The sequence below is a fragment of the Oryctolagus cuniculus genome, chromosome 19 (assembly GCF_051225735.1).
Source record: "Oryctolagus cuniculus isolate XC-2025 breed Fujian yellow rabbit chromosome 19, ASM5122573v1, whole genome shotgun sequence".
Lineage (NCBI taxonomy): Eukaryota > Metazoa > Chordata > Mammalia > Lagomorpha > Leporidae > Oryctolagus > Oryctolagus cuniculus.
In genome coordinates, this window is record NC_142885.1 from 39,584,566 (window position 1) to 39,598,050 (window position 13,485).

The 13,485-nt window shown below is 45.5% G+C and overlaps 1 protein-coding gene and 2 pseudogenes across 6 annotated transcripts in view; all 3 read left to right on the forward strand.

The window, feature by feature from the left end:
• The window catches only part of LOC100350867 (transport and Golgi organization protein 1 homolog), a 71,409-nt gene that overhangs the window by 26,300 nt on the left and 31,624 nt on the right, over positions 1–13,485 (forward strand). The gene's annotated exons all lie outside the window — the stretch shown is intronic.
• LOC103345876 (histone-lysine N-methyltransferase EHMT2 pseudogene) lies at positions 4,245–6,648 on the forward strand (annotated as a pseudogene).
• Positions 9,368–12,107, forward strand: LOC127488695 (serine/threonine-protein kinase LATS2 pseudogene; annotated as a pseudogene).

Here is a 13,485-nt window from a genome sequence, read left to right on the forward strand (position 1 = left end):
CACGGCTGGCGCGCTGTGGCCGGCGCACCATGCTGATCCTATGGCAGGAGCCAGGTACTTATGCTGGTCTCCCATGGGGTGCAGGGCCCAAGTACTTGGGTCATCAATCACATATTCACAGATACATGTAACCATCATATGATAATATGGAAATTTTGATGATATTAATTCTTCTAATCCACAAATATGGAAGTTTTTTCCATTTTTTTGGTGTCCTATTTGTTTCATTAATGTTTCATAATTTTCATTGTAGATATATTTCCCATCCATTACTAAATTTATTCCTGGTGTTTACATTTTTTTGTAAATATTGTGAATAGTGTTGAACTTACAAATTCTCAGTCATGCCATCGTTTGTGTGTACAAAGGCTTTTCTTTTTTGTGAGCATCTTATTGCTGATTCAGTCTCTGTTTTATTTATTGGTCTATTTAAGTTTTCTGTGTCTTCATGACTCAATTTTATAGATTGAATGAGTCCAGAAATCTTCTTGAATGAGCAGTGTGCCAGGAAATTAAAAAAAAAATCCATGTGGGAGTTTCCTGTAATATCCAGGACTGGGCCAAGTCAAAGCCAGGAGCCAAGAACTCCCTCAGAGTCTCTCATGTGCCTGATAGGGGTCCTAGCACTTGGTCCATGTGCCACACTTTTCCCAGGCACATTAGCAGGAAACTGGATGGGAAGTAGAGCAGCCTGGGCTTGAACCAGTGCCCATATGGGATTTAGATTCCCATGGCATGTTACTAGCTTTACTCTTAGGGGTAAGTCCAAGTCAGCATATGCCAAACTGTGCATCTCCTCCCTCTCTTAGTCCCACCCTTAGTTTTTTTTAAAAGATTCATTTATTTTACTTGAAAGTCACAGTTACACAGAGAGAGGAGAGTCACACACACACACACACAGAGAGAGAGAGAGAGAGAGAGAGATAGAGAGAGAGAGGAGTGGGGGAGAGAGGTCTTCCATCTGCTGGGTCACTCGTCAGATGGCCGCAATGGCTGGAGCTGCACTGATCTGAAGCCAGGAGCCAGGAGCTTCTTGGTCTCCCATGTGGGTGCAGGGGCCCAGGGACTTAGGACATCATCTGCTGCTTTCCCAAGCCATAGCAGAGAGCTGGATCAGAAGTGGAGTAGCCACATCTCGAACCAGCACCCATATGGGATGCAGGCACTGCAGGTGGCGGCTTTACCCACTATGCCACCGCGCCACCCCCCAATCTTATTTTTAACAGGGATCAATTTTCAGTTGAATTTAAACACCTAAGAATAATTGTATGTTAATTAAAGAGTTCAACCAATGGTATTAAGTAGAAAAAGAAAATACTAAAAGGAATAAAATAGTAAGCTGTTCCTTGACAGTCAGGATAAGGGCTGATCAAGACATTGTTTCTCATAGTATCCGTTTCACTTCTACAGGCTTCCTTTTAGGTGCTTAGTTAGTTGTCACCGATCGGGGAGAACATATGATATTTGTCCCTTTGGGATTGGCTTATTTCACTCAGCATGATGTTTTCCAGAGTCCTCCATCTTGTTGCAAATGACTGGAATTTTTTTTTTTTTACCGCTGCATAATATTCTATAGAGAGTATATATCTAGTCTTCTGTTGATGGGCATTTAGGTTGATTCCATGTCTTAGCTATTTTGAATTGAGCTGCAATAAACACTGAGGTTCAGATAGCTATTTTATTTGCCACTTTAATGTCCCTTGTGTAAATTCCAAGGAGTGGGATGGCTGGGTCGTGTGGTAGGGCTATAGTCAGGTTTCTGAGGAATCTCCAAATTTTCTTCCACAGTAGCTTTACCAGTTTGCGTCCCCACCAACAATGGATTAGGATTAGTGTGTCTTTTCCCCCACATCCTCACCATCATCTATTTTTTTTATTTTATTTATTATTTTTTTTGACAGGCAGAGTGGACAATGAGAGAGAGAGAGACAGAGAGAAAGGTCTTCCTTTGCCTTGGTTCACCCTCCAATGGCCGCCACGGCTGGCGCGCTGCGGCCGGCGCACCGCACTGATCCTATGGCAGGAGCCAGGTACTTATCCTGGTCTCCCATGGGGTGCAGGACCCAAGTACTTGGGCCATCCTCCACTGCACTCCCTGGCCACAGCAGAGAGCTGGCCTGGAAGAGCGGCAACCGGGACAGAATCTGGCACCCCAACCGGGACTAGAACCCGGTGTGCCGGCCCCGCAAGGTGGAGGATTAGCCTAGTGAGCTGTGGCGCCGGCTTACCATCATCTATTGTTAGTTGATTTCTGTATGTGAGCCATTCAAACCTGGGTGAGGTGAAACCTCATTGTGGTTTTGATTTGCATTTCCCTGATGGCTAGTGATCCTGAATTTTTTCATGTGTCTGTTGGCCGTTTGGATTTCTTCTTTTGAAGATGTCTGTTTAGGTCATTGGCCCATCTCTTAAGGACTTTAAGATTTTTTAAATGGAATAATATTCCCTTGTGTATATGTACTAAGTTTTCTTTACTCATTCATGTACTAAAGGACATTTAGGTTGATTCTCTATCCTGGATATTGTGAATAGAAGTATTGTACACCTTTTGTTAAATATATTTAAATGTATTTTATTTTTGATGTTATTGTAACTAGAATTATTATTGTTGTTTTTTAAAGAATTACTTTTATTTATTTGAAAGAGTTAGAGAGGTAGAGACAGAGAGGTCTTCCAGCCACTGGTTCACTCTCCAGATTGGCTGCAATGGATGGAGCTGAATCCAGGAGCCAGGAGGTTCTTCCTGGTCTCCCACATGGGTGCAGGGGCCCAAGGTCTTGGACCATCTTCCACTCCTTCTCAGGCCATAGCAGAGAGCTGAATCGGAAATGGAGCAACTGGGACTTTAACTGGCATCCACATGGGATGCTGGCGCTTCAGGTCAGGGCTTTAACCTGTTGCGCCACAGCACTGACCCCATAACTAGAATTATTTTAACTGCATTTTAGGTCCTTTATTGTGAATGTATGAAAATACAATTAAGTTGTGTATATTGATCTTACATTCTGCAATCTTGCCAAATTCATTAATTAATTTTATAGTTTTTAGTGGATTTCTTAGGCTTTTCTATTCATAAGATCATATCATTATGTGAATAAGGATAATTTTAATCTCTTACTTTCAAACCAGATGCCTCTGCCTAGTCTCTAATGGAATGTTAACTAGAGGTGGTGATTGGATATCCTTAGCTTTTCCTGATCTTATGATGAAGTCTTTCACACATGGCATTATAATGCTAGCTGTAGTGTTTTCATAGACACTATCATCAATTTTAGGAAGTAATCTTCTTTTTAAAATTAAGGTTTATTTAAAGGAGTGACAAAGAGAGAGGGAGAGACAGAGAGAGGAGTCTTCCATGCACTGGTTCATTCCTCAAATGCTTGCAACAACTGGGACAGGCCCCGATTGAAGCTGGGAACCCAGAACTCCTGCCACAGAGCTGGTGGGAACCCAAATACTTGGGCTATCATCCAATGCATTTCAGACACATTAGCAGGAAGCTGGATCAGAAGCAGAGTGGCCACCACATAAACTGTGATATGATGAGATACAGGCCTTCGAAACAGTGGCCCACAATGTCACAACACCTGCTCCTGAGGAAGTTCCTTTCTGTTCTTAGGTTTTGGGGCAGTTTGTCATGAAGATTTATCATTCATAATTTATCAGTTTACTCTAATGAAATGTTACAGTTTATTATCTGTGTTTTTTGACTCAGATTGGTAGTCCTTATCTTCTAAACTTTTTTCATTACCTCTATGCTGTATAATTTTTTGAAGTAAGATTTTTGAGCATATTCCCGTATAATCCCTTTTATTTATGTAAAGTTGATAATGTTACCTGTCATTTAAATTCTACTAAATTGAGAATTCTCTTTTTATCCTATCGGTTTTATTGATTTTTAAAGGCTTTGAAAAAGAGTTCGATATTCCAGTGTTTGTATCTGTTCTATATTTCATTACCTTCTACTTAAATCTTTATTATTCCCTTCCTACTATTTTCAGGTTTGGTTTGATTTTCTTTTTGTATTATCTTAAAGTGAATGGTTAGATTACTTACTTGAGATCTTGTTTCTTCTTTATACAAGCATTTTTAGCTATAAATTTTTCTTTAAGCATTGCTTTATATATATATATATATACTTTTAGATTTTTGTGTCTTATCTTTATTTCTATTTATCTTGGTGTATTTATGTTCTCCGCTCTGTTTTCTGGGGTTCAGATATTTAGACTGCTGTTTAATTTTCACATATTTGTGAGTTCAGACGGGGCGCCGGTGGCCGTCTTGCGGACCGAGGACTTCCTGGCCAGGGGCGCCCAGCCTCCCTTGTTGCTGGCCGCCAGCCCCTTATTCTTGGTGACAGCCATGGGTCCGGCCTTGGGCGTGGCCGTGCGGGAGGCGGGCCGGGCCGGGTCCTTGCGCGCGCAGGCTGCGTCCTCCGGTGGCCGGGCCGACTTGGGCCAGGGGGATGGGGGACCTCCCCGGCTGGCACTGCAGTTCCCCTGTCCCCAACCTTGGCCCAGGATGCCCCTGGGAGCGCGGACACGTCCCAGCCCAGCACCCAGATGAGTGGGCATGGGGAGCCATGGCGCCCACCCTGCGACCCCCTCGCTGACACCACCGCAGTTCCTGCCCCTCTCTGACCCTGCCCTATGGAGGCTGCCTGTCAGCCGTGGGGCTGCCACCAGGGCCAGGCTGGGAAGCCCTGGAAAAGGCCCTGGTCATCCCAGAGTCAGAGAGAAGGAAGAAGCTCCAGTTCCACCCCTGGCAGCTGTACCTGCTGGTGAAGCAGGGGGAGCTGCAGAAGGTGATTCTGATGCTTCTGGACAGCCTGGACCCCAACTTCCAGAGCGACCAGCAGAGCAAGCGCACGCCCCTGCACGCAGCCGCCCAGAAGGGCTCCGTGGAGATCTGCCACGTGCTGCTGCAGGCTGCAGCCAACATCGAGGCGGTGGACAAGCAAAGGGGACACCTCTGATGGAGGCCGTGCTGGACACCACCTGGAGGTGGCGTGCTACACGGTGCAGCGAGGCGGCTGTGTGTACAGCAAGGAGGAGAATGGCGCCACCTGCCTCCACCAGGCAGCCAAAATCGGGAACCTGGAGATGATCAGTCTGTTGCTCAGCACAGGACAGGTGGATGTCAGTGCCCAGGACAGCCAGGGTTGGACGCCCATCATCTGGGCCGCGGAGCACAAGCACATTGAGGTGATTCGCATGCTGCTGACGCGGGGTGCCAACATCACCCTCACTGACAACGAGGAAAACATCTGCTTACATTGGGCCTGCTTCACCGGCAGCGCTGCCATCGCCGAGGTCCTCCCGAATGCCTGCTGAGACCTGCATGCCGTGAACCACCACGGGAACACGCCCCTGCACGTCACTGCCCGGGAGAGCTACCACAACTGTGTTCGGCGCCAACCCCGAGCTGCGCAACAAGGAGGGGCAGACCGCGTGGGATCTGACCCCGGAGCGCTCTGACGTGGGGTTCACGCCACAGCTCAGCTGCAAGCTCCGGCTCAGGGTGGGCAATCGCGCCATCCGCACGGAGATCATCTGCCGGGGTGTGGCTCGAGGCTACGAGAACCTGCCTATCCCCTTTGTCAACGGTGTGGACAGGGAGCCCTGCCCTGAGAATTACAAGTACATCTCAGAGAACTGTGAGAAGTCCACCATGAACACTGACCCCAGCATCACACACCTGCAGCACTGCACGTGTGTGAATGGCTGTGCCAGCTCCAACTGCCTATGCGGCCAGCTCAGCATCTGATGCTGGTGTGATAAGGATGGGCGGCTGCTCCAGGAATTTAACAAGATCGAGCCACCCCTGATTTTCGAATGTAACTGCAAGAACCAGGTAGTGCAGAGTGGCATCAAATTGGGACTGCAGCTCTACCAGACAGCCAAGATGGGCTGCGGGGTCCATGCCCTGCAGACCATCACCCAGGGCACCTTCATCTGAGAGGGCATTGCGGAGTTGATCACCAACGCTGAGGCTGACATGAGCGAGGATGATTCTTATCTCTTCGACTTAGACAACAAGCCACTTCATCAACCATCTGTGCAACCCCAACATCATCCCCATCCGTGTCTTCATGCTCCACCAGGACCTGCAATTTCCACGCATCGCCTTCTTCAGTTCCCGTGACATCAGGACTGGAGAGGAGCTAGGATTTGACTATGGTGACCACTTCTGGGACATCAAAAGCAAATATTTCACGTGCCAGTGTGGCTCTGAGAAGTGCAAGCATTCAGCCGAGGCCATTGCCCTGGAGCAGAGCATCCTGGCCCGGATGGATCCTCACCCCGAGCTGCTGCCTGAGCTCGGCTCCCTGCCCCCTGTCAACACCTGAGCCTGGACCAACCCTGCCTCCCCCACCCCCACCCTGTGCCCAGCAGCCTCCTCTGCCATCTGCCCTCTCCTCCCCCACTATCTTGGCACACATTCCTGGACCAGAGACTCCAGCCAGGCCTTGGAGGTCTGGCAGCCCTGTCCCCCAGAGCTGGTTCCTCCCTGGGAAGGGGGCTTCAGGGCTGGCCGTCCCCTGTTCCCCAATGAGTTGAAATTGGGCCTCTTTTCATTTTCAGTAAATGTTGGTTTCTGATGTTGGTTTCTTTTTTAAAAAAATTATTTGAATTGGAGAGGGAACAAGTGAGGAAAAAGGGAGGGAGGGAGGGAGACAGAGAGAGAGGTTGAGATTTTTCATTTACTAATTCAGTCACCAAATGGTCACAGCAGCTGGAGATTGGCCAAGATGAAGCTAGGATCCTGAAACTCCATCTAGGTCTTCCACATTAGTGTCAGCGACCAAGTACTTAAACTGTCATTCACTGCTTTCCCAGGTACATTGGGAAGTAGCTGAGTCAGCAGCAGAAGCATTGTGGCTAGGTCAGCAACCAGCACTCTGATATGGGATGGAGGCCTCCCAGGTGGTGGCTTAACCTGCTGCACCACAGCCTCCATTCTTCTGCTATTAATTGCATTGTGGCCAGAAGACATTTTTTTCTTATTTCTATTCTTTAATACGTATTTATATTTGCTTTTGTGGCCTATTATGTGGTTTATTCTAGAGATTTTTCCATGTACACTTAAAAAGAATGTATATTCTTTTATCCATTGGAGTGTTAACTCTAGTTTATAGTGGTGTCTGAATTTCTGCTTGTTGAGCTTCGCTTTGCTCTGTCCATTTTTCATGTTGAGGTATTGAAGTCTGTAAGTATTATTAAATTGCTTGTTTACCTCTTCATTTCTGTTTTCATTTCTTGTGTGTGATTTTGGTGCTTTGTGAACAGGTGCATATGGATTCATAAATCAAGGATTGGGTGGGCCCTTTCTTGTAAAATTATATGTAAGACACTCTTCATAACTTTAGTAGAAAAGTTTAAAATATTTTATCTAATATTAGAAGAGCCACCACAGCTTTCTTGTAGTTGCTGCTGTCATGATGTGCATTTTTAATCTTTTTACTTTCAATATATTTGTATCTTTGAACCAAATTGTGTCTCCTGTAGAAAATATACAGCTGAGACATGCTTAACTGTTCAGTCTGGCAGTTTGTGCTTTTATTCACTTGTTTAATCCATTCACAAGTAATATTATTACTTCTATAATTTGATTTGTGACTACCATCTTACGTTTTGTTCTCTAAATTTCTCATGCTATATTTGCAATTTCTCATGCTATATTTGTTCTATTATTCTCTTTTTACTTCTTTTTTTGGCATTAAGCAAATGTTTATCTAGACTTTTATTTAATGCCTTTTCACTGTACATTTTAGCTTTGATTATAGTAGTTGCTCAGGATTCACCATATACATACACCTTAACTTACCAGAACTGACTTCACATGTATTCCACTTTTGATTTAAATAGTATAGAAACTTTACTATTATATAGCTCTATTCTATTTTCATATTTTCTGTGGCATTATTGTTATACACATATTTTTATATTTCAAACTTAGTAATACATTAGTAATTTCCTCAATCCAGTTCAGCTTTGGTGCTACCTACAGTCTTTACATGGCTATTAGCAAATGTGTCACAAATGTAATACCTTTCTATGTGTTCTAGATTACAGAAACATTATATAAATATTTTTATATGTTATTTAAAAATTAAAAGGATAAGGAGGATATACATTTAAACCATCATTTTATAATTATATAATTACAATTACTATTTAAAAATATTTATTTGAATCATCTACAGAAGTTTCTTGCTTTCAGTATGAAGAATTTCCTTTAGTTCTTTTTATAATTTAAAAATTAACAATTGTGCATATTTATGTGCTACATTGTGACATTTCAATAGATATATGAAGTGTGTACTGGTCAAAACAAGGTAATCAACATTTCTCCCTTTTGACATTATAACTGGAGGATGGAGCATATGAAAGAGCTATCTGTACCTCCATATTTATCGCAGCTCAATTCACAATAGCAAAGACATGGAATCAACCCAAATGCTCATCAACTGAAGACTGGATAAAGAAATTATGGGCTATGTACACCATGGAATACAACATGGCAAGCCGAAAAAAAAAAAAAAAAAAGAAAAGAGAAAGAAAAAAAGAAAGAAAAGAAAATGAAGTCCGGTCATTTGCAACAAAATGGATGAAACCGGAAAACACCATACTTAGTGAAATAAGCCAGTTCCAAAGGGACAAACTCTGTATGTTCTCCCTACCTGTGATAACTAATAAAGCACCTAAAAGACAACATGTAGAAACTAAATTCACACTTTGGGAAGCAACGATTTTCAGGAGCTCTTCTTTTGACTGTTGAACAGCTTTTTATTCTATATTTTTTATCTTTTCCTTTATAATATTTTCCTTATCTTTTTCTCTTTAATACAATTCATTGAATGTTATACTTAACAGTTAATTATATATGTATAAAATTAATTTAAAATAGATCTTATTAAAGAATAAGAGTGAGAATAAGAGAGGGAAGAGGAAGGGCAGCGCTCACAGTGGGAAGAATTAGCAAGATCATAAAGTTGTAATTGTGAAATGTATGGAGATCTGCGCTTTGGAACCGCAGCTCCCTGGGAAGATGGACCAGCTGCCTCCGGGGCCGTCCCAGTCCCTGTGGGGCCCGCAGCAGCTCCAGCCACTGTCATCAGGTCTCCGGCCCAGAGCCCTGGGCCAGGACACTGTGGGGGGTGTAGACCACGCAGCAGGAGAATGACGACTTCACCATGGAGGCTCTGCATTTAGATTCTCTAGGGACTACAAAAGTTGAAGGGAAGCATATTTTCAAAAAGGAAGTTGTCTTGAAAATATATTTACAATATTGACAGCTTTTTATTTTTTTTTTAAATAATTTAACACTTTAAGAAGATTTATGGTAAAAGGAAACTGGCCTAACAATGAGGCCAAAGATTTTTCCTGCCACCACTTACTCTGGAAATACCTGGCAGCGACTGCAAGAGACCCGCGAGGGGCTGAAACAGCCGCCCAGGCCTTCCACTCAGGGGTTGCCCAAGGGACAGAGCAGTGATGCCTCCCTGGGCAGCAGAGGGCCAACGCTTTTATAAGAAAGCCCTGCGGGAAATCTGACACTGCTTGTTGTCTTTGCTAAGGAATCCGGCACTTGCACTGCTGGGAACGTCTAGATGCTGCAGAGGCTGGTGAATGCAGGGTGTGACCAGGAGATGGCGGGCAGAGTGCTCAAGCCCACTGGCAGCAGGAGTATAGAAATCGCCCTGGAATACATCAGTAAGAAGGGCTGCCTGGGTCCCAGGAACGAACAGACAGTGCGACAAGCAGACCTTGCCAGGAAAGGGCCTGGCGCCAATCCCGGTGTCGCACGGAGGCCCAGCTTCCAGGGCGACGCCTTCCCACCCTACCACCTGCTGGGCGGCGCTGGAGAAGGTGTCGCGGCCCTCAGTGGACTTTCTCTTCCCCGGGGCGGTTTTCCATGGCGTGCCAGCCCCCCCCCCCCCCCCCCGTCCTAAGGCTATGCAGCAGCGGGCCTGGAGGGGGCAAGGGTGCACTTCCCGGGCTCTGGTGGTGCCGCTGCCTGGCGCGCACTATGGCCGCGCGCTTGCTGGTGCCCGGGGAGCCGCTGGCCTAAGGCGTGCGGCGCAGCCTCTTGTTCCAGAGCAAGGTGCTGCCCAAGGCTGGAGTCTACCCGGTTCTGACAGCCAACAGCCAGCCCGACGGCCCTGCGCCCAGAAGGACCAAATCCTTCAACAGCCAGCAGCTGCAGGCCGGTGCGCCTGTCCAGGCCGGCCCTCCCTGCTGGCCCCCAACACTCTCGGCAGCCCCTTCCCGCTGGCCCTGGAGTTGGGCGGCTCCCACCGCAGGTGCCTGCTCCCACCCTACCCGAATCACCTGCTGCTGCCCAGCAAGTACGACCTGGACAGCCTGTGTGCAGGCATGGAGCAGAGCCTCCAAAGGGGTCCAGCGGCCGGCCCCCCCAAAAGGGGAGACAAGAGCCACAAGGGCACCAAGGGGCACAGATGCGGGAAGGACAAAAAGCAGATCAAGACATCTAAGTCCTTATCCGCAAAAATAGCAAGGAGGAGGAGAATCAAGAGTCGCGCTTTAAGTAATTGATGGAGCAACACATGGAAAATGTCATAAAAACCTACCAGAAGGTGAACCGGAGGATGCAGCTGGAGCAAGAGATGGCCAAAACTGGGCTATGCGAAGCTGAGCAGGAACAGAGGGAGATCCTCTACCAGGAGGAGTCCAATTACAGCAGGCTGAAGAGGGCCAAGGTGGACAAGTCCATGTTTGTGAAAATCAAAACCCTGGGGGTCGGTGTCTTTGGAGACATGGACTTTACTTGTAAGGTGGACACTCACACTCTGTACACCATGAAGACCCTGAGGTAGGAGGACGTGCTGAGCCGGAATCAGGTGGCCCATGTCACGGCCAAGAGGGACATCCTGGCTTGAGCCGACAACGAGTGGGTGGTGAAACTCTACTACTCCTTCCAAGACAAAGACAGCCTGAACTTTGTGAGGGACTGGTCCCTGGTGGGGATGTGATGAGCCTGCTGATCTGCATGGAGTTCTTCCCTGAGCACCTGGCCTGGTTCTACATCATAGAGTTGATGTTGGCCATTGAGAGCGTCCACAAGATAGGCTTTATTCACTGGGACATTAAGCCTGACAACATTCGGATAGATCTGGATGGTCATATCAAAGGGACAGATTTTGGCTTCTGCATGGGGTTCAGGTGGACTCACAATTTCTAATACTACCAGAAAGGAAACCACATCTGATGGGACAGCATGGAGCCCAGTGACCTCTGGGATGATGTGTCTAACTGTTGGTGTGAGGACAGGCTGAAGATCCTGGAACAGCAGGTGGCAAGCAGCACCAGTGGTGTCTGGTGCACCCCCAGTTGGGTCGCCACATTACATCACTCCTCTGCAAAGGGTACACCCTTGTGGAGCATCAGTGTGATTCTCTTTGAGATGCCAGTCAGGCTGGTGCTCACACTCACAGAAACCCAGCTGAAGTTAATCAACTGGGAGAACACCTCCACATTCCCACCCAGGTCAAGCTAAGCCCAAGGCCAGGGGCCTTATCACTGAGCTGAGCTGCTCTAGTCTGCCTGGGGGAGGGATGGGCCGATGACTTGAAGGCCCACCCTTCTTCACACCATAGACTTCTCCAGCAACATCTGGAAGCAGCTGGCCCCCTACATGCCCACCAGCAGCCACCCCATGGACACCTCAAATTTTTGACCCCATAGATAAAGAAAGCTTGTGGAATGAGGCCAGTGAAGGGAGTACCAAGGTCTGGGACATGCTCATCTGCCCTGGAAACAGGCACCCCGAGCTTGCCTTCTGTGAATTCACTTTCCGAAGGTCCTGTGATGACAGTGGCTACCCCTTTAGATGTCCCAAGCCTTCAGGAGCAGAGGCTTCACAGTCTGAGAACTCAGATTGGGAAAACTACCATCTGGTGGATTCAACCGAGGGTGCCAGCTGGTCTATGTGTAGCCAGTGCAGCCAGGGACCGGGGAGCAGCCCAGGTGGGCTACTTCTCTGGAGACTATTCTTCACTGCGAACACCCAAAACAGAAGCTGAAGGGACTCATTTCCAGCCGAGCTGCCTTTCTCAGTTCCGTTTGCTGCGCAGGGAGGGTGGACGTGACTTTGAATTGGCTTTTTAGGACTTACACTGCATTATAACAATATTTTTAAACATTTAGTACAGTTTAGAAAGAGTACTTATTTTGTTTATATCCTATTTTTCTTAATAAATTATAGGGATTAACTTCGGCAAATCATGCTGCTGTTATTTTCTATATTTGTATTTTATCCATAGCACTTATTCACATTCAAGAAAAGACATACAAACTGAAAACCATGTGAGAACAAATGTCTGTGCAATAATATAAAAAAAAGCACTCTGCCCAGATGTCATGGAGACCATTTTATCCACACAGTGGATTTTGTTTGTATTTTTTCCCACATTTCAAAATCGTGATATAATGTTAAATGGTGCTCTTTTTGGCTTTGTGTGTATTATAGTATAATAGGAAGTGAGCAGGGTGATGATGTGCTGTGATTTCAAACGTCTGCTGGGAAAGTACTACTTGAGCAGGGTTTTTCTATTATAAAATTACCATATCTTGCCATTCACAGCAGGTGCTGTGAATATGTTTTTACCAAGTGTTTTTAAATGACTCATTTTAGACAATGTGCTGATAAGGTATCCTGTGGGTGACTTCTTCGCTATGATTGTATCCCTTATTGTTTTGTTAAAGACATGCAGAAGTGTAACTGGAAGTGATCTGTGTGTGTGTGTGTGTGTGTGTGTGTGTCCTGGGTATGATTGGGTTCTTTGAGGGGTAAAGTGAAACATTTGTCATATACTAAACTTACACACATACAAAGGGATTAACGTAGCTATGCCAGAACTTTGAAGTTACGCATGTCCATTTCTGTAGTCAGTATGCTCTTGGGTCCTTGGTGTAGCTGTTTCTGGAATTCAGTAACTCCAACCCTGCTACTTAACCTCTTGAATGCTTCTTTCTCCCGCTATTGTAACAGCTGAGATGTTACCACAATGAAATTGAGTAATCCTACGGTTTTTGAGTAATCTTACGGTTTTAGTGCACTTTGAAGTGTTGAACTGTAGCTTGGTTTAAACAGCATGGGTTTTTCTAACCTTTGTAAATAATCAAAGATTCTTAGTGATATTGGGATGAAAAAATAAACCATACATATTTTCTTAGGTGTATAGATGTATGTATAACTACATAGGTAAACAAACAAAATATTCCTTATTTCAAATTAGTATGGTGCCTATTTAAAGTGATTTATTTAAAATCTCTTGCTTTTTAAAAAATCTGATCATAGTTTTCATTATATTATTCCCCATATTTTTCTTTGAAATTCTTGGCATAATGTATCCATTACTTAGTTTGTATCTAAGAAACAACACTTATAAGTTTATCAATGACTAAACTAAAAAAAATCCTGTGTACTGGTTTGCATTTATATGAGTGGCATATTCTGAAA